General features: G+C 40.6%; 1 protein-coding gene across 5 annotated transcripts in view; it reads left to right on the top strand.

Moving 5' to 3' along the window:
• The window catches only part of DSE (dermatan sulfate epimerase), a 76,887-nt gene that overhangs the window by 2,254 nt on the left and 49,035 nt on the right, over positions 1-25,598 (top strand). For 2 of the 5 annotated variants that reach the window (XM_088840597.1, XM_055433149.2), the window contains exon 2: positions 22,343-22,439. The exons of the other annotated variants lie outside the window; for them this stretch is intronic. The gene's annotated coding sequence lies outside the window, so the exon portion shown is untranslated. The remainder of the gene's footprint in view (positions 1-22,342; positions 22,440-25,598) is intronic. 5 annotated transcript variants of the gene reach the window in all.

Raw genomic sequence — 25,598 nt, 5'->3', positions numbered from 1 at the left:
ATTCCTTAGATCAGGAAATGACACTTAGTTTCTAGGGGTCTCCGTGTTATAAGGTTCTTTTAAACATTTTTTCATTAGTCATGCTTTAGAGAGTCATGGTTTAGTTGACGTTAAATTTGAGAACGGACGTTCTCTCTGAGAAATAGTTTCAAAACAATTTTTCCCCCAGTATTTTATTTTTCACATAATAGACCTTAACCTTTCAGGAATTTCCTTTTCTTCAGTTTTTTTTTTTTTTTTAATTTCACAACAAATGATAACCTGTATGAAGTGAAATAGGATATGCAATATTTTATAGAATATTCTGACAGTACTTCTAAAATGAGACCCCCAAATTGTTTGCAGGATTCATGGAAAAAATAAAATAGAGGATTATCTGAGTATTTGTGTATCATGTACTCCAAGGTTACCATACAGATATGTGTCCTTTTGTAAAGTGTGCAGGTAAGATGTGTTCTATAAAAATAGAGAAGAGAAAATGTGGACAAAAGGGAAATTTGCAACAGAAAACAGTATAGACCCCTTGTCACTGAATTATTAGCACCTTCTTGGGCCTGCTGGGTAGAATGTTTTTTAAGTTCTTCTCTCTGATGTTCTGGGCCTGGTTACGGAAAGACTGGCTAAGAAGTTAGCTAGGTTTGCCACATGAAGTCAGGACCATCATAATACCTAACATTTGTGTGTCTGTCTAGTGTTTATAAAGTTAGTCCACAAATGAGCTAATAACATGTTTTCAGTGAGATTTGTTGACCAGTCCAATATCCCACAGTGCTGCCTTGAGGGGATCTGATGGTCATCCAGGAGGAAAGGTTCTTAACTTCACTGAGGTTGTACTGCCCTTCCCAAGACCTCATTATAAAGGTTTCTTTTAATCTCTGAAAAAGTATTTTAAGATCATAGATGAAAATACATTCTGCAATTAAGCAATAAGATGTTTGTTTATACATTTCTTAATATTTGTAGTTGAATATTTTGGTATTTATTTCTACTTGCCTTGGATGACACTCTGTCCCGTGAAAGAAATTACGTGATTTCCACTAAATATTAGAATTTCAACAAGTGATTGGAAAGGAGTAAAGGAAGATACAGCATTTAGATTGGGGCTTTACTGTATCAATAATGTTTGTTTCCCAAAGGGGTAAAGAAACTAGTAAAAGATTAGCATCTTGTAGTAGCAGTGTGTATTAAATATTACTTGCATGCATGCTAAATTGCTTCAGTCATACCTGACTCTTTGCAACCACATGGACTGTATCCCCCCAGGCTCCTCTGTCCATGGAATTCTCTAGGCAAGAGTACTGGAGTAGATGGCCATGCCCTCCTCCAGGGATCTTCCCCACCCAGGGATTGAACCCGTGTCTCTCATGTCTTCTGCACTGGTGGGGGTTCCTTACCATTAGCGCCTTGTGAGAAGCCCAGATATCATTAGCATGTTTGAGTCCTAAATATAGTACATGTTTTTTTCCTTTTTTCTCCTTCATCCCCCATAAAAAAAAAAAAATACTTTTCTTATGCTAGAATATAATTGTGGCAGGCCTTTGAGGAGATCAAGACCCTCTTGTAGAGGGAAGGTCATCATTGTAGTGGATACTTTTATTCCGTTTACTGAGAGGGGCTGGATCTTTACTATTATGAAGGAGTGGGTAATGTGGAGATTCCATGTCCAGCAATCCTTCTGAAAGAATGGCTCCAAGTAGAGGACAGGACAGTTCTTTTTACTATATTATAAAATGCCTTAGGATTTTCTTATCTTGGAATTACATTATCTTCACCCATGGTAATCTGTGGGCTTTCCAGGTGGCCCTAGTGTTAAAGAACCTGCCTGCCATTGCAGGAGACATGAGAGACATGCGTTCAATCCCTACCTAGGGAAGATTCCCTGGAAGAGGGCATGGCAGCCCACTCCAGTATTCTTGCCTGGAGAATCCCATGGACAGAGGAGCCTGGTGTGCTATAGTTCATGGGGTCGCAGAGTCAGTTGTGACTGAAGTGACTTAGCACGTATGCTTGTTGATTTGTAGAAAAAAAACTTGGGGGTCACCAAATTACCAGTGGGTATTTGGATGACACAGTGTAATCTAAACCAAGAGTCGGTGCCTGACATGGGAATTAGGCAAGTGTATAAGTTCAGAGTACCAAAAAGAAATTACTTCCCAGTGAAATTCATCTGATGAATTAAGGGCAGAATGGAAGTAGAGCTTAAAGTCCTAGATTTCAGTGGCACTGATCCATGCTTCTGTTTCATGATGGCAGTAATTAGAAATGGATGAATTTCAAAGAGTCTTACTGATTCTAATGCCCAACTCTAATAGGAAATTATATATTTTAAAGGTGAAACCTTGCATTAGTGGATAATATTTTTAATTAAAGTAATTTTTCTTTAAAGAAGATCTTTCTATATATTTTAGTAAATAAATGTAGACCCAGGTTCTTACCCATCTAACTTTAGTGTTTCACAGCTCCTACTTGCACGTAGTATGCCAGCAAATTTGGAAAACTCAGGAGTGGCCACAGGACTGGAAAAGGTCAGTCTTCATCCCAATCCCAAAGAAAGGAAATGTCAAAGAATGCTCAAACTACCGCACAATTGCACTCATCTCACACGCTAGTAAAGTCATGCTCAAAATTCTCCAAGCCAGGCTTCAGCAGTACGTGAACCGTGAAATTCCAGATGTTCAACTGGTTTTAAAAAAGGCAGAGGAACCAGAGATCAAATTGACAAATCCTCTGGATCATGGAAAAAGCAAGAGAGTTCCAGAAAAACATCTATTTCTGCTTTATTGACAATGCCAAAGCCTTTGACTGTGTGGATCACAATAAAATGTGGAAAATTCTGAAAGAGATGGGAGTACCAGACCACCTGACCTGCCTCTTGAGAAACCTATATGCAAGTCAGGAAGCAACAGTTAGAACTGGACATGGAACAACAGACTGGTTCCAAATAGGAAAAGGAGTACGTCAAAGTTGTATATCGTCACCCTGCTTATTTAACTTATATGCAGAATACATCCTGAGGAACGCTGGGCTGGAAGAAGTACAAGCTGGAATCAGGATTGCCGGGAGAAATATCAATAACCTCAGATATGCAGATGACACCACCCTTATGGCAGAAAGTGAAGAGGAGCTAAAAAGCCTCTTGATGAAAGTGAAAGAGGAGAGTGAAAAAGTTGGCTTAAAGCTCAACATTCAGAAAAGTAAGATCATGGCATCTGGTCCCATCACTTCATGGGAAATAGATGGGGAAACAGTGGAAACAGTGTCAGACTTTGGTTTTTTGGGCTCCAAAATCACTGTGGATGCTGATTGCAGCCATGAAATTAAAAGACGCTTACTCCTTGGAAGGAAAGTTATAACCAACCTAGATAGCATATTAAAAAGCAGAGACATTACTTTGCCGACAAAGGTCCGTCTAGTCAAGGCTGTGGTTTTTCCCGTGGTCATGTATGGATGTGAGAGTTGGACTGTGAAGAAAGCTGATCGCCGAAGAATTGATGCTTTTGAACTGTGGTGTTGGAGAAGACTCTTGAGAGTCCCTTGGACTGCAAGGAGATCCAACCAGTCCATTCTAAAGGAGATCAGTCCTGGGTGTTCATTGGAAGGACTTATGCTGAAGCTGAAACTCCACTACTTTGGCCACCTCATGTGAAGATTTGGCTCATTGGAAAAAACTCTGATGCTGGGAAGGATTGGGGGCAGGAGGAGAAGGGGACGACAAAGAACGAGATGACTGGATGGCATCACTGACTTGATGGACATGAGTTTGAGTGAACTCCGGGAGTTGGTGGTAGACAGGGAGGCCTGGCGTGCTGTGATTCATGGGGTCGCAAAGAGTCGGACACGACTGAGCGACTGAACTGACTGACTGAACTGACTGACTTGCATGTAGAAGAGTGGTTTGATTAGGGGGTGGTGGAGAGATATTACAGGAAAGAATCATACTAGAAAAAAAAGGTAGATAGTGTTGTGAACAGGATAAAAAGGAGCCATTCTGGTTAATAAACTCTTGCTTATGAATTCCTGTGCGTTAGACAATGGAAGGAAAACAAGAGTCCCTGGTAGATCATACAGCTATGTGAAAGCTTCTATTTAAAACTGCCTAGGGCTTTCCCATGGAGAAGGAAATGGCAACCCACTCCAATGTTCTTGCTTGCCTGGAGAATCCCAGGGATGGCGGAGCCTGGTGGGCTGCCGTCTATGGGGTCGCATAGAGTCGGACACGACTGAAGCGACCTAGCAGCAGCAGCAGCAGCAGCAGCAGCAGGGCTTTCCCATGGCTCAGTGGTAAAAAAAACCTTCCTGCATTGCAAGAGACACAGGAAGGGCGAGTTTGATCCCTGGGTCGGGAAGATCCCTTGGAGGAGGAAATGGCTACCTAGTCCAGTATTCTTGCCTGGAGAATCCCATGGACAGAGGAGCCTGGTAAGCTACAGTGCATGGGATGGCAAAGAGTCAGACATGACTGAACGTGAGCATGAGAAAGTAATTCAATATTTTTTCAAAGAATTCTGATATTTTCATTTTTTAGCCTAGTGGAAATGAAGAGTGATATAGAGCAGGTGTCTTATCCTTATTTTAGGGCTGTAGAAATGGAAATACCATGAAAAGAAGAGACTTGTCTGCCATTTACAAGTAATTAGTGGCCTGTTTTAAATATGAGATTAACCTAAATGGCATATTTTATTCTACTTTTCACCTTTATGATTCCACATCCATGTTATTAAAGACTCTTACATTTCGTTTTCTTACAGATCTAATTTATTATCCCATTTACTACTCATTACTATCCATGATTTGTCAGCTCCCTGGAATTCTTGCTTATGTGTTTTCCAGGCTTCTGTAAACTGGCTGTTTTGGGGCCCTCTTCCCACAGCAAGTTCCTCTCACTCTGCATGTCTCTTATCATCCTCATTAGGGTTCCATCCTGGGGCCCCTTCTGATTCCCACAAAGCCCTATGCTCATTGCTCAGCTCTCATTTACTGGCTTCAGGTTTTTGAGTGTTTTACCAGTTGTGTTGCTTCCGTCTGCATGTCTCAGCAAGCTCCAGCCTATCAAGGGTGTGGATTTCAGATCCTCTGTCAGATGCCCAGAAGAGTATAAACCTGCAGGAGGCAGAGTGTTTGGAGAGTCTGTTAAATACCACAGAAAAGAAAAGGGAATGATTTTACTTTGGAAAAAGAAGAAATGATGGTTGAGACCATCTGTTTATTTATTTTTTTTAATTTTTTAAAATTAATTTGTATTGGAGTACAATTGCTTTTTTAAATTTAGTTTTTATTGGAGCATGATTGCTTTCCCACCCCTACCCTGCCCCATCATGCTGCACAGCATGTGGGATCTTAGTTCCCAGACCAGGGATGGAACCTGTACCCCTTGGCTTTGGAAGCGTGGTGTCTTAACCACTGGACCACCAGGCAAGTCCCATCTGTTTATTTCTTGAATGGAGTTCTGTCCTTAATTCCAGATAACACTATGAATTTTAATGTGCTTTAAGATTACCACTGGATTTCCTTCTATTTGTTCCGACTCCCTTGGGGTAGTCCATAAACATGATCTTGGTAAGTGCTGTCATCAAATGTTAGTAAACAATTTTTGCAAGAACAGAATTTGCCTCTTTAGTAATATGTAGAAGCTATAAACATCCTGGTAATAGCATTATTTGTTTGGGCATTTTATATTTGAGAATAGTTATAACCATTAGGTAAGTGTAGTCCTGTTTTTAAAAATATAACAAAACACATGTGATGTGTGTTGCTAACTCTCAGTTATGCATATGTCGTGTATCTGTCGTAGACCGCGTCCATCTGCTTTGCTCTAGACAGAGAGAATTTGCAACTGAGTGTATGTATGTGTCCACATGTGAAAAATATTTTTGGTATTATTTATGGAATTAACAGGGCCTCTCTACTTAATTAGTGGAAAATATTAGGATAATCATAGTAAAATTCCGTGTGTTTAGTGTACATGATTAGTCAGTAGAAATTGAGTAGGTCCACAGTCATTTCAAAAGCTGTCATTTAAATCTTTCCATTTGAAATATTCATTGCATATACAGATGCCATAGGGTTGTAAATTTGTTGATTAAATTAAGGTTTTTGCATTGTTCTTGTGCGTAACAAACTGAGCTACTAAGCGAAAGGGATTTAATGCGTGCAGATGTTATACCACAACAAAGCTGAGTCAGCATTTCATAACTCTTAAAAAGAATTTGTAAAGGAAATGGGCTCACCAAGCTGTGGGTCTATAATATTTTTATTGATGAAGTACACAGGCAATGTATTGGCTTTACTGTTGGAGTCTAATGACTATTGCGAGAAAAATGGGGATATTTGTTAGCAATTCTTGAAGTGGGAGTTAACAGCATTAGTATAAAATGTAGTGATCTGCAGATTGTGTTGTGAATCTAGTAGAGATTACTAATTAAAAAAAATAGATTGGGAGCACGGTTGGTGAACCAGGGGATGCCAGTGATGTCCTAGATGAAGCGACAGTCCTCCCTAACAGAAAGATCAAATGTATCATGGTAATTGGCTGAGGTCCATGGACCTCTTGAACAAGTCTGTTCTGTTCTGGAAACCAAGTGCCCTTCTTTATCTTTGCATACATTTTACTGTCACATCCTCTTCTTCAGACTGTGCTGTCTCTACTACTTAGGGGTTGGAAATCCATGCTGAAGTCACTTTTCATTAGAATTTGATCATCTGCATTTGTATGAGATGGATGTAGGGATCTTTGGCAGGTGGCGGGTGGGGAGGAGAAAAATTGTCATCCTTCTAAAATACCTATCATGAAAAAAAAAAAAAAAACCAGGACAGAATGCAAAGGAAACAGACTTGTCAGGAAAAAAGGAGCAGAGAAGAGCTGTGAACAATGCTCATTTATTTCGAATAAACATATTTTAAAAAGTGAAGAAAAAGAAATAAAAGGCTACAGATTAACACCTTCATTTAGAGTAGTTCTGTACCTGGGAGTATTGAAAGGGTTATTGCATTTCTGAAGTAAGCTTACATCCAGAAAGTTGCGTCAGTGACAAAGGAACTCAAGAATTGCATGATAAAAATCATCAAGTAGTTTAAAAATGTTTCGTGCCAGGGTGCACTCAACACCCTGACACCGGGTGGAGCGGCAGTGAAGACCGCCAGGCTGCAGGATAGCACTGCTTACCTTCTTTACAGTCGTGACTGTCAGCTTTTCTTCTTGACACAGCGCTATTTTTGTTGTCTTGACTATATCTGAGGACAGACTTTTAAGTAAAGGATTTCTGGAATTCCACAAATTCTGGTAAAGAGCTTTTCTTGGGGCCTTGGCAGCTGGATGACAGCATCCTAGGAGGCTGGCATGGGGCCGGGCTCACCAGCCCCTTGGATAATCGGGTAGGGGCCAGCTGGATTTAGGAATCACCTGCAGTGTTTACACTTCTCCCAAGGGGGAAATGGGCCTGGCAGGAAGGAAAAAGGGCCCTGAAAGGGAATGTTGAACAGCTGTTTTCCATCTTCCCTGAAGAAAAAGAAGAGGAAATCGACTTACTGCAGGCATCAAGAGGGATTTATGCTAAATACAGGGAAGTTTTTCTGAATGTTTTAACCTTTAGAATGGATTTATGAAGGAGGCCTTTGAGTTCTTCTCTGTTTAGAAAGGTTTAAGTGAGGTTGTCCAGGAGGGATGTTAGCATTTGTCTTCTGGGGTTCTAATTTTGTGACTGCTGCTCATCTGGATTTGAAAATCTTGGAAATTAAGTGACTTAATTATGTGAATTTAGAAGATTCGGTGAGTTTTAGTGTTTGAAATACAAGTTGTCTATAGTTTCTACTTAGCATTTTTATTTATCAGAGCAAAGTATTAATATTTGCTGACTGGTTAAATATTGATCATGCATAAGATTGCTTCAGCGTTTCATTCAGATACACATTACAGTGTCTGAAAGCCCTTCTCCCCTGTGCTTAATCTGTTTTTTCCTCAGATGGATCGCTTTCCTCTACATTTCTTTTTTATTTTAGAAAATCTTTTAAAAAAAGGTCTTGGCAGCAGATTGTGGTGTCCCATTTGGACTTTCAATAATATCTTTTACATTTCTCTACCCCATTTTTATATAGAGCTAGACTGGCAACAGTGGTCACATGAATGTATGGGGCATTCATTAGCCATGTGGTCAAAACAGAGAGGTTGCCCATGTCAGAAAGAGCTTGGAAACTTCACTTATATTCCAGGTTTCTTAACAGCAGTATTTTTGGTTAAAAAGAATGGCATGTAAAGAAACAGAATGTGAGCTTTGTTTCATTTTTGTTGAGGAAAATAGATTCTCTAGTAGAATTAATTTGTGATTTCAGACCACTGGTCATGTTTTTTCACAGTAATAAAATTAGGCAGGACTTAAGATGTAATCATCTTAAAAGCATGTTCATACTGATGCTGCTAAAGGTGTTAGAAAACAGACTCAGCCAATATTGGGTCAGTGGGTTTGGGGGATGCCAAGAACAGGAGCCCAACAATGTCAATGTCTTAGGCAGCTGAAATGGAATGTTTCCACTTAGTTTTACAGCTCATAGTTTTAAAGCAATTTTGAAATGTCTTTTCACAGTTACCTTTCTCAGAGGAAACTGATTTCTTGGAATCACTGAAAAGCCTGTAGAGTTAACCAGTTAAAGTGTCTTTTGCTGTCTCCCTTAGTTATGAGGTTGATTTCTTCTTGTTTCCTCTATTTTGAATGTAAGTCTTTCACAAGTTAAAGCATGTTGGTTCCAATGAGAACCCAGGCGAAATAGGGAGCAGAATAACTGATCTATTACTTTTATGCAATATTTCAGTATATCATTTTTTAAACTCTAGTGTAAAAATTTAAGATCCACTTTTTTTCTCTTAAGGAAACCAGTATTGTTCAGATTGGATTCATCATGTTAATCACATGCTCTGTTAGGGTTCTAAGCATTTCAGCATTAACAGTTTTTAGATTCACTGTGGCTTGCATAGAGTTATTGTAAATAAAATTCAAATTAACAAATGGTATTTGAGTGTCTGCTGCAGGAACTTGAAAAATTCAGTTTCACCTCAATTTGTTAAATGTAATCTGGCAAGTTTTAGAGTAAGTTGGGCCACTTTCAATATCTCTTTCTTGGGGAAGAAATGTGTTGGCAGTATTTATACTACTAAATTGCCATAAAATGATAAATCCTGTGCCTAAAGAAGTTGAATGGAACTAGCAGTGTTAGTGTGGTTATGTAACAGACCCTTCTTTGTGTGCTTACACCTTTTTTCTTGTTGGTGAAGCCACCGAAGTTTGGTTCAGTGATTGCAAGTTTTAGAAAAGATAAATCTGTGTTACCAGGAATGAATGCTTTGATATATAACTTTTTCCAGTGTACTTTTGAACCTGGAGAGTCAGATGAAAGAACGTTCTACTTTAGCGATAGAAATACTGAAAGGATTTAGTCATTCAGCAAGTACTTGCCAGGTACTTCATGTTTGAGGGGACGTCTGGTTGGAGCCGAAGCTGAGCAGCATGCAAAAAAAAAAAAAAAAAAGACCTGCTTTCCAGCCTTCGGGAGCTATAAAGTCTGGTTGGAGAAGGATAACTGAGTATGAGACTTTATGAGAACAATTAAGTGTTGAACAGACAAATCCTTGCAGCAGGATTGCAGGAAGAAAGATGTCTGTGAGGGTTACATGGGCGAAGAATACTCAGCAAGGAGGGGAGAATGAACTGGGCCTCAGAGGATTTTATGCCAAAAGGGGGAGGAGAGAAAGCCTTGCAAGCAGAGCCACCAGCTAAGCAAAGGCGCAGGAAGAGGAGTGAGCTAAGAAGTGGGGTAGCCGCCAGGTCAAGGAGAACTTCTTAGAAAAATCATGCGAATTCACTTATCTCCTTTCATGACAGTCTCTCTCCTATCTTCTGTACTTTCTGCATGACTTCTTTCCTTGTTTTTCACAAATATTTTTGAAGGCCTGTGTTGCACGTAATCATTGCTGTGTGACACCATAGGGAAGGCAAAGAAGACTAAGATCCCCGCCTCCCAGCGGCTTGTACCTGAGCAGGTGAGATCTGTCTCAGAGCCCTTTTGGATTCAGAGAGGACTGAAACAGTAAATGTGAGAAAGCCAGTATCTTCAAGTAACTCAGTGTGCATGTTGTTAGTACTGAGTGTATTAATTAGTGGAGATAGTTAAAGTTATAGACATTCTTCCTGATCCCTTTTTAAGACCCAGTTCAGATTCCCCTCCTCAGTGCATCCATCCTTCTTCAATTCAGTTGGAAGTATTGATTTCTATAAATTTCAAAAGTACTTTGTAATTCTATATAATTCTTTTTCTTTTGGCCTGTAGGAACTTAGCTTCCCAACCGGGGATCAGACCCATGCCCCCTGCAATGGCAGCTCAGGGTCCTAACTACTGGACTGTTAGGGAATTCACTTACTTCCTTATTCTTCAGTGGTTTGTGTAGATGTTTTCTTTGTTTTACTATTTTATAAAAGGGCAGATGCACTTTCTTGGTTGGCATCATCCCTAAATTCCCAGAAAGTGTTGAGCAATGCATGTATGGGGCCATAGGGGAGGCCACTTGTGTATAGAGTTGCTAGGGAAGGCTTTGTAGATAGCACTGTGCTCTTTGAGAAAGGTATGAGGATGTGGAGCAGGTAGAGGGAACCCCCAGAGAGAGTAACAGTGGGAATCAAGGATAAAATATGAGTCGTGCTTGGCAAGGATGAGCAGTTAAGCGTGAAGGGAGAGTCTGTGTGGGGAGGAAGTGAATGCTAATGTTGAAGAGACAGGCCAGAACTAGACTGTGGAAGCTCTTGGAGGAGAAAATTGTTATTTCTGCTGTGGGAAATAGAGGCTCTTGAGTAGGAAGGTGGTTATGATGGTGGTGATTTATTTAATTTGGAAGGACCTTGATAGTTTACAAAGACAGTTATTTCATGGGTAATACTGTCAGACTGCATGGGTTTCTATCTTGGCCCCTTCACTTTCTGTGTGACCTTGACTGGTAAAGCATCTGCCCGCAATGTGGGAGACCTGGGTTCAATCTGTGGGTTGGGAAGATCCCCTGGAGAAGGAAAGGCTACCCACTCCACTATTCTGGCCTGGAGAATTCCATGGACTATGCAGTCCATGGGGTTGCAACGAGTCTGACACTACTGAGCAACTTCCACTTTCACTTTTCTTTTCCTTACTATTCTGCTGTGCCTCAGTTTCCTCAGCTGTGGAAAGGGGATGATGTTAGTATCTGTGTTTTGGCATTGTGGTGACAATTAAATGAGTTAACCCACGTGAACTACCTAGGATAGTTCCTAGCATTTGGTAAGTACTATATATGTTTATTGTTTATAGCAGCCTTTGGTGTAGATATAATAAAAATTACGATCCCTACTTTAGGAATGGAATGAAGCCTGGAGTGCTGCAGTCCATGGGGTTGCAAAGAGTCGGACACGACTTAGCGAACAATAGCAATTTTAGGAATGAGAACTTTGTGGGACCAGGACTGTGTATAGTTTATTAGGGCTGCTATAACAAAGTACCTCCACTTGAGTGGCTTACACAACAGAAATCTATTGTCTAACAGTTCTCTGAGGCTAGAAGTCCAGAATGCAAACATCAGCAGGATTGGTTCCTTCCAAGGCCAAGAGAACCAGCTCCATGCCTTTCTTCCAGCTTCTGGTGGTTTCTGTCAGTCTTCAGTGTTCCTTGGCTTGTGTTCATGTCACCCTGATCTCTTGCTGCATCTTGTCATAGCATTCTCCCCGTTTATGCATTTCTGTCATCAAACTGCCCCTTTTTATAAAGATAACCAAAGAGATCCAACCAGTCCATTCTAAAGGAGATCAGTCCTGGGTGTTCATTGGAAGGACTGATGCTAAAGCTGAAACTGCAATACTTTGGCCACCTCATGTGACGAACTGCAATACTTTGGCCACCTCATGCGATGAGTTGACTCACTGGAAAAGATTCTGATGCTGGGAAAGGTTGGGGGCGGGAGGAGAAGGGGATGACAGAGAATGAGATGGCTGGATGGCATCACCAACTCAATGGACATGAGTTTGAGTGAACTCCGGGAGTTGGTGATGGACAGGGAGGCCTGGTGTGCTGTGATTCATGGGGTCGCAGAGAGTCGGACACGACTGAGCGACTGAACTGAACTGAACCATCGTATTGGATTAGGAGCCCATCCTACTCCAGTAAGACTTCGTCTTAACTCAATAACCTCAGGTATGCAGATGATACCACCCTTATGGCAGACAGTGAAGAGGAACTAAAAAGCCTCTTGATGAAAGTGAAAGAGGAGAGTGAAAAGGTTGGCTTGAAGCTCAACATTCAGAAAACAAAGATCATGGCATCTGGTCCCATCACTTCATAGGAAATAGATGGGGAAACAGTGGAAACAGTGTCAGACTTTATTTTTTGGGGCTCCAAAATCACTGCGGCTGCTGATTGCAGCCATGAAATTAAAAGATGCTTACTCCTTTGAAGGAAACTTATGACCAACCTAGATAGCATATTAAAAAGCAGAGACATTACTTTGCCAACCAAGGTCCGTCTAGTCAAGGCTATGGTTTTTCCCGTGGTCATGTATGGATGTGAGAGTTGGACTGTGAAGAAAGCTGATCGCCGAAGAATTGATGCTTTTGAATTGTGGTGCTGGAGAAGACTCTTGAGAGTCCCTTGGACTGCAAGGAGATCCAACCAGTCCATTCTAAAGGAGATCAGTCCTGGATGTTCATTGGAAGGACTGATGCTGAGGCTGAAACTCCAATACTTTGGCCACCTCGTGCGAAGAGTTGACTCACTGGAAAAGACTCTGATGCTGGGAAGGATTGGGGGCGGGAGGAGAAGGGGATGACAGAGAATGAGATGGCTGGATGGCATCAATGACTTGATAGACATGAGTTTGAGCGAACTCCGGGAGTTGGTGATGGACAGGGAGGCCTGGCGTGCTGTGATTCATGGGGTCGCAAAGAGTTGGACACAACTGAGTGACTGAACTGAACTTAATTATAATTGTTATATCTTAATTATATCTGTGGTTTTTTTGGACCCTGTTTCCAAATAAGGTCATATTTTGAAGCCTTGGGTATTATAACTCCTTGGGTATTATAACAGAGGAATTTTTGTAGGACCCAATTCAACCCATTACTGATTTCAAGTTAGATCTTTTGAGTCTACCACACTATGCCATGACATTGCCTAAAGTGCTGTAGAAAAGAGGAGGCCTCTATGGTTTTATATGGGAAATAAGTAATGAGCTATCCATGGCTCTTCTGTCTCCTCTTTCTCTGGACTTGCACTGTTTCCTGAATAGCAATGGACACATTGTACGTGGTTGGCCTTGGATATTAGTGTGCTCCCTAAATCCTGAAAAGATCTTTTGCCTTTCTTCTTTCTTTCCAGGATGGCACTCTCCATGACTTCTTTCCATTTAGGATTAGAGATAAAGATATGGGCCTCCCTAGTAGCTCAGACGGTAAAAGCATCTGCCTACAATGCAGGAGACCCGGGTTCGATCCCTGGGTCGGGAAGATCCCCTGGAGAAGGAAATGGCAACCCACTCCAGTATTCTTGCCTGCAAAATCCCATGGACTGAGGATCCTGGTAGGCTATGGTCCATGGGGTCGCAAAAAGTCAGACAGGGCAACTTTACTTTCACTTTCACGTAGGGACATTATACTTACACCAGATAGTTTCAATTTTCTCTGTAAATTTGGATGATATGTCACTGTCCCCAAATATAGGTGATAAAGGAAGAATTGAATATTTTTGAAAAGAGGCAAAAATCTAATGTTTCAGAATAAGGATTTTGCTGAGGAGTTAATTGAAAATGAGAGCGTAGATATGCAGCTGTGAAATAAGATGGAAATTGATGCCTCTGGGCTTCCCAGGTGGTGCTAATGGTAAAGAATATGCCTGCCAATGCAGGAGATGTAAGAGATGTGGGCTGGATCCCTAGGTTGGGAAGATCCCCTGGAGGAAGAAATGACAACCCACTCCAGTATTCTTGCCTGGACAATCCCATGGACAGAGGAGCCTGGATGGCTACAGTCCGTAAGGTTGCAAACAGTTGGACACGACTACACATGCATGCACACAGGTTTTTAGTAGGGTTGAGTTTCCCAAATCACTGAGAGGTTGAGAAATATTCCAAAACAATAGAAATGACCCATGAAGATGAAAAAGAGTACAGAGACAAATAACAATTGCAAGAGATGGAAGCGCCAGGAGAGTCACCCCTGGCGAGTCACTGAGAGAAGGAGCGGAAGAGGCTGGTTTCCATCTTGCTTGTGGGTTGGGGAGAGTGGCTTTCAGCCTCCATGGAGAGCACAATAGAGGATGGATCGCTGAAAGAGTCAAATTACTTCACAGAATCTTTAATTTAGAGATGGGAATACCAGACCACCTGACCTGCCTCTTGAGAAACCTGTATGCAGGTCAGGAAGCAACAGTTAGAACTGGCCATGGAACAACAGACTGGTTCCAAATAGAAAAAGGAGTGCGTCAAGGTTGTATATTGTCACCCTGCTTATTTAACTTTTATGCAGAGTACATCATGAGGAACGCTGGGCTGGAAGAAGCACAAGCTGGAATCAAGATTGCTGGGAGAAATATCAATAACCTCAGATATGCAGATGACACCACCCTTATGGCAGAAAGTGAAGAGGAACTAAAAAGCCTCTTGATGAAAGTGAAAGAGGAGAGTGAAAAGGTTGGCTTGAAGCTCAACATTCAGAAAACAAAGATCATGGCATCTGGTCCCATCACTTCATGGGAAATAGATGGGGAAACAGTGGAAACAGTGTCAGACTTTATTTTTTGGGGCTCCAAAATCACTGCAGATGCTGATTGCAGCCATGAAATTAAAAGACACTTACTCCTTGGAAGGAAAGTTATGACCAACCTAGATAGCATATTAAAAAGCAGAGACATTACTTTGCCAACAAAGGTTCATCTAGTCAAGGCTATGGTTTTTCCCGTGGTCATTTATGGATGTGATAGTTGGACTGTGAAGAAAGCTGATCGCCGAAGAATTGATGCTTTTGAACTGTGGTGTTGGAGAAGACTCTTGAGAGTCCCTTGGACTGCAAGGAAATCCAACCAGTCCATTCTAAAGGACATCAATCCTGGGTGTTCATTGGAAAGACTGATGCTGAGGCTGAAACTCCAATACTTTGGCCACTTCATGCGACGAGTTGACTCACTGGAAAAGACTGATGCTGGGAAGGATTGGGGGCGGGAGGAGAAGGGGACGACCGAGAATGAGATGGCTGGATGGCATCACCGACTCGATGGACATGAGTTTGAGTGAATTCCAGGAGTTGGTGATGGACAGGGAGGCCTGGCATGCTGTGATTCATGGGGTCGCAAAGAGTTGGACACAACTGAGCGACTGAACTGAACTGAACTGAACTAAAGTGTCATCTCTGTCCCCTGTCCCGTTTAACTCAGGAATTGACCTGGCAGATGGTAATCTAGTCTCCACATTCTTGTAGGACAGGACATGAGAAGAAGGTCTAAGAAATAAAATCAGTACAAGAGGAGTTTTCTCCAGCATGGATGAAGAGAATTCCTTCAGGTTTGACCAAAAGAAATAGCTAGGTAGAATCTGGCCATGAGCGGAGATGGGGTGAAGTGAGTAGGGTGGATACGAGTGGTGTATTCCTAGTTTGAGAGATGCAAAGAATGGGGCTAGCACTACCAGAGTAGAATGCTAAAGTCAGGAAAAAAGGCTGTAAATTCACCGATATGAGGATACTGACACTAATTTAAACGTTCATGACCTGGAACATTACAGACACAAGCATTAAATATCTGGCAGTTTCAGGCTCTGAGTTGGGCTATTTCTGGCAGAAAAATGAAATCTGTCACCATCAGTTCAGAAATTATTGTCTTGTTCTTCACAGCATGCATGGTCTCTACTGTCTAGTAACGTATCTCCTCAAAAATTGTTTCTTGACTACAGAACTATAAAAACTGTGACAAGAAGTTTTTAGCACAAAATAATAGGAATAATGTAGGTGTGAAAGGAAGAATAATTCATGAAAGCACCCTTATTCTTTTGAAATCTCTGCATAAAAGAAATGTTGGCAATACAGAGGATTTAAAAAAAAAATTTCCAGTAGCATTGACACATATTCACTATCATGTGTAAAATAGATAGCCAGTGGGAAGCTGCTGTATAGCACAGGGAGCCCAGCCTGGTGCTCTGTGATGACCTAGAGGGGTGGGGTAGAAGGGAGACTCAAGAGGAAAAGAATATATATATATAATTAATGCTCATTCACATTTTTGTAGGGCAGAAACCAACACGTATTACAGAGCAATTATCCTCCAATTTAAAATAAAATATCCAAATAATAGCAATAATAAAACCTTTATAACAAACCATTATGTTATGATGATAAACTTTGGGAATGTGGTTGAAAGAAGGGACATGAAGGAAATTACTTTAAATTTCAAAACAGAAGATCCTCAGTGAAAGTCTTCGGATATGCAGTCATCCTGCATGAAAGGAGGCCTGACTGGTCTGGGCTTGAGGAGAAAGGGGAGGGGCAGAATGTCTAATCCCATGCAGAAGGGGCTGAAAGTTTTGAGGTGACATTTAGGAGAAAACTCTCAGGAAACCCATAAAAAACCACTCGTGGAATGTTGGGAAACAGCAGGGAATCCTCAGGGAGTGAGTGGACTGTGGTCAGAGGTGGGCCAGGCACGCTGACCAGGATATGGTGGGCTTGGGGGTACAGGAGCCAACCACAGTCAAGGGTGTACGTGGGGCTTTGCCTGAGTGAGGGTTGGAAGGGCACTGGGCAGAGGGCAGCTCTCAGTCAACTCTTTCTGAGTAATCACACTCAGCAGTCTTTTAAGGTTCAGGCATTGTAATATATTTTACCTCCAAAAGTTATATTCAAAAGATCTTTATTTCTTCTTTTTATGTAGTTGTATTTATATAGTTATCTGACTGTATGTTTAGTTATCTCTGAGTGTTTAAAGGTTTGCATCTTAAACACGTTCATTTAATTCATTGATTCCATAAATATTCTCTGTTTCTTAAGTGCTGGGCATGCTTGGGTGGTAGGGATATAGCAAAAAGCAAAGTGCCCTCATGGAGCTTACATTCTAGAGGGGGAAGCCAGGCACACACAAAAAATAAGTAGGTTGTATAGTAATTAGAGAGTTATAAGTGCCATGGAGGAAAATAAAACCCAGAAGGGAGTTTAGGGAGTGATGGTGGTTAAACATGGTAAGGATGTAACTTAGATGAGATGGTCACATCTGGCCTCCCTGAGAAAGTGACATTTGAGCAAATACTTAAAGGAAGTGAGGGAACAAGCCATGTAGATGTCTGGGGGAGGCACTGCAGGCAGAAGAGCAAGCACACGGGCACTGAGGAGGGAGCACCCACCTGTGTAAGGATAGCAAGGAGGCCGGGTGACTGGAGGGCAAAGATGGGGAGAGCTGTAGGATGAGGAGACAGAGGTGACACAGCCAGTCCACATAATGACTTGAGAGCTATTGGTGGTACCTTGGGACTTCCCAGGTGATGCAGTGGTAGGGAATCCTCCTGCCAGTGGAGGAGACCCAGGAGATGCAAATTCAGTCCCTGGGTCAGGCAGATCCCCTGTAGGATGAAATGACAGCCCACTCCGGTATCCTTGCCTGGCAAATCCCACAGCCATAGGAGCCTGGCAGACTACAATCCACGGGTTCTTGACGAGTCAGACATGACCTGAGCGACTGAGCAAGCATGCATGTTGGTACTTTGGTGCTGACTCTGAATGAGATGGGAAGCCTTTGGAGGGTTTTAAACAGAGTGGTGACATAATCTGAATTATGGTTGAACAGGTCAGCTCTGGCTCCTGTGTCGAGAATGACCACTGGAGGTGAGGGTGAAGACAGGGAGACTAGTTTGGAAGCTATTGCAGTAATTTGGGCAAGACATGATGTGGCTTAGGCTGTTACGGTGGTGGCGAAAGTGGCTGGATTCTGGATGTATTTTGAGAATGGAGCTAACAGCATTTGCTGATGGTTTGAATATGGAGACAAAGTGGGGAAGGGAAGGAAGGGAGTTTGGGCCTGAATTTCTGGCAGGATTGATTGCCAGTAACTGAGACTGAGATGGGGAAGTCCGAGATGGCGGTGCCTGCGTCTCTGGGTTAATTGCATCTCTGCATCTTTGTTCTGCAAACCAAGTCTGTGGTATTCTGAGTTTTGATTATGATTCATAGGAGGACATTTGGAAAGTGCTCCGGGATTTTAATGCCAAGGAACTGTGATCCGTGAGACAAAAATGAGACTGAGAACAAAAGTATACATAAAAATGTTTGAGAATGTGAAGACAGCAAAAAAAAGAAAAAGTAGAAGATTAAAAAATGGAAGAATGTTTGAATATAAGAGATGGAAAAGACTGTGGATAGTGTTAAAAGCATCACTCCATACGTTCCATCCAATAAGTGACATTTTAATTTTAAACAAATGAACTGGAATTGTATGTTTAGTGCCAGCAAATTACTTCCTAGTGAAAGTCTTCTAAGCTTTTCCACCTAACATTACGTACTTCATTTTTAGACAATATCTAAAGCTTTTAAGCCATTTAATACTAAGTCCAGTATTTTGCTGTGTCCTTTACTTCAACAGCAACATCCTAGGACACAATCATTTTGGGGGGTTTAAAATGGAACAATTATCAGAAGTTGAATAAGGAGAAAGAGTTGGTGAAAAGTATCATGACATTTTCTTATGTAATGGGACAAAGTGCTATAGCAAGACTTTTAGAATTCTAACAGAAATTTAGATCATTGAACTAAAAAGGAGGTCAGGGAGTTCCCCAAGACCACGGCTGGACTCAGTGATTCACTGGAAGGATTCAAAAAGCTGTTATGACCACAATTTTAACAGCTTTTTGAGTCCTTCCAGTGAATAACACAGCCAAAGGATAGACTGAAATCAGTGAAGAGGAAAGGTGCCCGGGGTGAAGTCTGGGAGGAACCGGGCACAGGCTTCCGATGTCCTCGGCTAATGAAGTTCCACTCCTGGCAAGAATATGTGACAACACTCACAGAGTTGCCAGCCAGGGGCGCTCACTTGAGCCTTGGCGTTCAGGGATTTTATTGGGGTTCTGTCGTGGAAGCTTGTAACGCCTGCATGACTGACTTTAACTATTCAGATTCTGGTCCCCCAGAGCAAAGACAGTTCATTGTGAATCCCATTGTTAGTATAAACTGTCCGATCTTAATAGTACCACATGGCCCAAGGCTCAGGCACCCAAAAATCCTCTTATCACATAGAGTATAATGAGGGCTCAGAACTCATCTCCCATGAACCAGACTTGGGCCAGTCCTTTCTCAGAAATGTGTAGGATTTGAGTTAACCCTTTCCCGCATAGCCAAGTAGGGCTTTGAACACGGTATTAGTGCTTCCTAGAGTCATTATCATTAGAGGGTAAATTTATAGGACTTAATGCTGAAGGAGATGATATAAGGACATATTCTAAATATGCATAGTTTTAGGTAAATAGGTAAATGAATGAACCAGAGTAGATTATGAATGAGAAGTTAAATGTATTTTGTGGTACTTTGCCTGAAAAATATATAATTGTTGTCATGACTTATCCCACAGAAGTTTGCAGATACTGGGCTAGAAAAATAGAGGCATTGATCTCCAAGTATGTGGTATTGATTGGAGTCAGGAAAGAGGTAGAAAGGAGGGAGGGTAGCCTGGAAGTTGATGTTGAGGCAGAAGAATTGACTCATGCAACTCATGCAGCTATGCAGGCTGATTGTCTGCAAGCTAGAACCCAGGAAAGGTTGATGGTATAAGTTCCAGTCTAAGGGCAGGAGGAGATGATGTCCGTGCTCATCAGTAAGGCAGAGAGAAAGGGAGAGGGAGGAAAGAGGGGATTTCTCCCTTCCTCTGCCTTTTTGTTCTATTCAGATCCTCAGTGAAGAAGACTCACCTACATTTGAAACAGCAATCCGCTTTACTCAGTCTACCACTTCAAATGCTAATCTCTTCAGGAAACCTTTTCACAGACACAACCAGAAATAACATTTCATCAAATATCTGAGCACTGTATGGCTGCAGTCAGGTTGATGCATGAAATTAACCACCACAGGTGCTAAGAAAAGAAGTCATATATCTCAAAAATCAAAGGAGGAGATTTGGTTACAGAATTAAAGATACTTATGTCCACAAATTCAAAGAGTTACATTGCTAACTGAAAATTAATATGTAATGCCATTTATGGGAAGTAGAAAATATATTTCAATCAAACATAAGATTAAAAATTTTTAAGTTCAGAAGTAAGTTTTTCATCTTTAAACTTCAAGATTGTTGTTTCTATGTTTAGGACATTTTTCTGACTGGGTGAGCACATATACCATCAGAATGGTTTATCAGTAAGCTTTATCTCTCTGTATAAAATTTGGTTGCCAAAGAAATAGTATTAAATGTAGAAACTTCTTTTCTCCTCACGTGTGTTCAGCTACTCGGAATGTGTAGCCTCGAAGTTATAAATGTGTCATTGAGCAGGAAGAAAGACCAGCTTCTTGGCATCAGATACTTTATATTTGTCAAAATGTTTGGTATTTGTAGGCTTTAGAAGAATCTGCAAGGTTGTGAATACGTGGTGCATTGTACCTATTTTAAAACTAACCTTCTGTGAGGGATGGTTTGTGAGCACTTCCTCCTGGTGTCTTGGCGCTCTCTGTTTCGTGTGGACTGACCTTGGTGTTCTTATTGACAAGATGATGACAACTGCTAGCATTTGTTGAACACTTTCTAAATCCCAGTGACCCTTTGAATGCTTGAAGCTAATTTCAGATCACAGAAACCCTGTGAGGAATGTGTTATTCTATCCGTTTCACAGAGGAGGAAACGGGAGCATAGCTAAGGATGTGGCGGTGCTGGGACTCGAACTCTGAAGTCTGGCTCCTGCTTGTGCCCTCAGTCACTAATCAGGTTCTGCGGTGAATGAAGAGAACTAGCATTTGTGGGGAACCCTTACCGGAACGTGGTAATTACTTTGTAGGTGTCATGTCATTTAACCTCCCAATCAGCCTGTGAGACAAATACCATTGTCCTCTTCATTTCAAGTAAGGGAATCGGTTTAGCTTGTCCACAGTCACACGGTGGTGAAAAAAGCCACTCTGACCGCTGGACCAGCCTCCTTAACTGCCTCACCAGTGTGCCCTTATGAATCTATGGCAGGAAGAAAATTTTTCCTTGAGTTTTCATGGACATTTCCTGGTTTAAATTAACTGTTATTTGAAACTGTATGAGGTTATATTTAGCTCTTGGCTTCATTATCTTTATTCATTTTCTTTACATGCTTTATGCTTTTAGTCAGTTATGCCAGAAAATAGTGTTTTCATGTTTAAAGCTATTGCTGAGAAAGTCAAAGCTAGTTTTTGAGACTCTTCTAGAAAAATCTTTGATTACGAAAAATTTTGAAAACAAAAAAGATTGCTAATTTTCTTTGGGGCCAGGTACAGTAAGTTAAATAAATTGCTTTGGACTATGGGAGAAATTTTATCTTGTAGTCTCATGCCTAATATAGTTTCTAGGTTTATAGCTGCTCAATACATAGCTGAATTAATGAATAAATACTTACAACACAGTCTTACTCCCAGTATAGATAGAGAATTGGTATTCCAATTCTGGAAAACAATACAGTGGAAAACTTAAAATACATAAGCTACCACTTTTTAAAAGATTGAGAATGCCGAAAAAAAATACACTTAATTATACTAAGATCTGCTGAAGAAGGGATAGGCTACCCACTCCAGTATTCTTGGGCTTCCCTGGTGACTCATTTGGTAAAGAATCTGCCTGCAGTGCAGGAGACCTGGGTTTGATCCCTGGGTTGGGAAGATCCCCTGGAGAATGGAAAGGCTACCTACTTCAGTATTCTGGCCTGGAAAATTCCATGGATTGTATAGTCCATGGGGTCACAAAGAGTTGGATACGACTGAGCGACTTTCACTTTCATACTCAGCATTAAATTATTCTGAAAATAATGTAAGAATAAAAAATTCTGAAAACAGGATATTTTTATCCAATGTCACCATTAAGAAAATCCATTAAAATTGTAACAAGTACCTGTCAGAAGATATCCAACTGTTATACTGCTAGATAAACTAGAATTTACTTATATTTTGTCTTAGAAAGTATAAAACCATTTCATTTTCTCTTTGAGCATTTTTGCAGGCAAAATTGAATACTCTAGTAGTCTCATCAGTGACTTTGTAGATACTTCTCCCCCCCTACTCTCTATCCTGTTCTCTCTTTGCCTCCATGAAAATTTGACTTCCTCTCTGCTTTCTGTAGGACAACCACTCTCTCAAATGCAGAATCTTTTTTTTTTTTTTAGTTCAGTCCCAAATGGGAGAGTATCCAGTGAAGACAGATCAAAGTCATTGTCATCAGAGAATACTTGATTACCAGGTATCTGGAAACTGTATGCGAAGGTAATTTGATTCCGCTGACATGTCACACTTGTAAGAGAACATCTTTCCCAGAGTGCCTCAGACCTTTATTGCTTTAAAGGAATCACGATAATGTTTTCATTACTTTTTATTATTTTGATGATTTAGTAATGTGGCTGAATCTGGTATAGACTTTTGGGGGTATGTGTGTGAAGTTTTTTTATCAAACTGTAATATTTGTGAATGGAATGCCTTGCAATATAAATGTTAATATAATGTGTAAAGGGAGATTAAAAAGTTTGAGTGATTATTCTGCCACGTGGTTGTTAACTTTGCTGCATTTTGTTTGGGATTTTAGAAAGAAGTGGTGGGAATGGGGTGGCTGATTTCACCGTCTTAAATAAACTCATGATGATTTGAGTAAAAAAAAAAAAAAAAATCAAATGCAGAATCTTAATGGTTTTTAGTTTTGTAGGAATGCGCAGCAGACAAAACTCTCCTCCTGAATTATACCTTCAGTTTGATAGCCACTAAATTACTCAAACAAAAGTCTGCAGTGCATGCGAGATGCAGATTTCAGATTTGACACCAGAAAATGTGTATGACCCTTTAAAAATATAATCTAGCTTAATTCTTCTTCTTATATAAAGAAGTTATACAGTTACTATTGTTGGTATTGCAAAGATGTCAACTTCAGAGAAAATGTGGAATCTTCTAAACAACTTTCCTAGAGACACATGGAAATTTTCTTTCACTGTGCAGGGCTGCACTTAACTTACAGACCTAACCTAAAGTTTCTCCAGCGTTGAGTGTGAAGGGGGTGAACACCGTCATTATACACAGTGTGGTTTTGCTGTGTGGGTTTAGGGTTATGATTACTCCCTCAGTAGTTTGTGTAAATTCTTGGGGTTCCATATGTTATAATTTCATATTGTGGATTTTTGTTTGGAAATGACTTTTTGGGGAGATATATTTCATTTCACCCTTAAATAAGGAAACAGTAAGCCCTCAGTAAAAAAGAACTTTCATTTTGATTAAGAGTGCTTGGTTTTTAAATTTTTCTTTTTTGGCTGAGTCCATAGGCTTTACACATCAGGGAGTATAATTTTAGGGAATGATTGTATGGTACCAAAACCATATGTTTTCTTAGCATTTGATATATTTAAGAATAATGTTAGATTTATTTCACTACCAAAGTCTACCGAGGACCTATAAGGTTTTATTTTGATATTGAGGAAAAATAATTTTTAAAATTATCCTAATGATGCATTTTAAAAAATTGAAATAGAAAAGCGAGGAGAACTTTAACTATATATATATACATATTCTATTACTTAAAACATATGGAAACAGTGCAGTAGTATGTGTGAGACCACGGCAAGATGTTTCTCAAATACTTGGAAATAGGTTTCTTTGAGAGTCAAATCCTAAAATAGATCAGAGAAGGAAATATATAGCTCTGCTGGGAGATATTAGTGCTCTCAGACCATTGGTTTGCCTGAAACCTGACTGGAGGCCTAAACAGGAAGGGAACTTGGGTTTCAGTGGAAGCATGAAGAAGAAGGAGCTGTAGTTGCAAACTTCTGCAAGGTCTACGCATTTACCAGGGCATAGGGTACAATGTTGGGGCATTCAGTTGTCTGGTTAATTAGATTGTTTTAGCCCTTCATCAATAAGGGCACCTCCAGTTCTAGTGTGGGAGGGTCAGCTGTCCTAGACATATATTTGGTTGGCCAAAAAGTTTGTTTGGCTTACAGGACAACCCAAACGAACTTTTTGGCCAACACAGTATTAACTATTGGGCCTGTCTATTGGGTTGGGCAAACTAGAATGGTTACTGTTGAGCTGAGCTTAGTGGAGGTGGTGCAGGAGCTCTGGGGAGGGGTTGATGGTACACATTTTACTCTTCTTTCTTAAATAACATTACAATTCATTTTTTAGCACTTATTTTTAGTGGTATCCCAGGGGCATTTGTGACAGGGGCTGACAACGCAGACTCCATTAAAGTGCAGTTATGGTGGTATTCTTGACCGTTTGAATTGCTCCAAGCCCAGGGCCCTTCCCACTGCCTTTGTTCTGATTCCTTATACACCAGGCAATTATCTAATACTTCTGCTTCCTGTGTGTTTTTCTGATGAAGCCAGAAAATATTTTCAAGTCTTCTTGATAGTTGTATTTCTGAAAAATGAATGCACTGACATTCTGGTTTTATAAATGCTGAGGGAGGAGGAATTTAGTTTTATTATCATAACATCAGTTGCCATCTCCTAGGATGATCAGCTGAGATGATAGTCTGAGCCAAGACCAGACCCTGGACTGAGGTGAAATCATCAACTCTGGCAATGACAGTAGATATCCTCCAAGTACTCTTGTACTCCTTCCACGATATAAACCTGTTCCTGGAAATAGCTCCCCAACCAGAGATTGTTTTTCCCAACACTTCCTGTATCATTGTGCCTTTCTTTCCAAAGAATACAGTAATAAGCAGTCACTTTTTGTACACTGAGAATAATTAACTGGCCTTGGAAAGCAATCAGACTCGGTTAATAGTTCATTTAACGTTTATGCTTTTCTTTGGGGGCAAAACCCCCAACAAGTTTTTGAAACATGTCAAGGGTATGCTTTCCTTTCCAGTGAGCATTGAGCTTACTATGATGATGCCTTAAATAATCAGGAGCCTTGAGTTCTGGTTTCAGCTAAGTCTCAACATGTGGCATGACCTTGCCCTAGTCAGCTGACATCTCTAGTTCTCATTCTTTTACTTATGATATTTAATTTTTTTCAAATAAAATATGGGTAGGTTAATATAATCCTGCATGTCTGAAATTTATTCCCTTTCGTTAAAAATAACAAATATTTATGGAGCTCTTATTTTATGTCAGGTTCTATGCTAAGTGCATTATGTAATACTTATTTGCCTCAGGAAGTTGGGACCATTTTATGAATGAGAGAATGAGGGCTCTGAGAGACGAAGTCAGTTGATCAAAACTGGTAGACAACAGAGCTGGAACTTATACACATGTCTGCCCGGCTCCACGCCCGTAATGTTAATTAGTGCTGTGCTCCTTAAACTTGGCACATATTTTAAAGGGTTTTTAAATCCATCTTAATTTGAGACATGGTTTACTTTCTATAGGGTGATTTCTTACTTCCGTCTTTGTACTTTCTATATTTCTGAAACCAGAGGAATTGAAAGAACTT

This window comes from Moschus berezovskii, chromosome 10 (assembly GCF_049115385.1).
Source record: "Moschus berezovskii isolate FMDL1 chromosome 10, NW_MosBer_1.0, whole genome shotgun sequence".
NCBI classification, from domain to species: Eukaryota; Metazoa; Chordata; class Mammalia; order Artiodactyla; family Moschidae; genus Moschus; species Moschus berezovskii.
The sequence above is the reverse complement of the archived record's forward strand: the minus strand, read 5'-3'. Positions and strand labels throughout refer to the sequence as shown.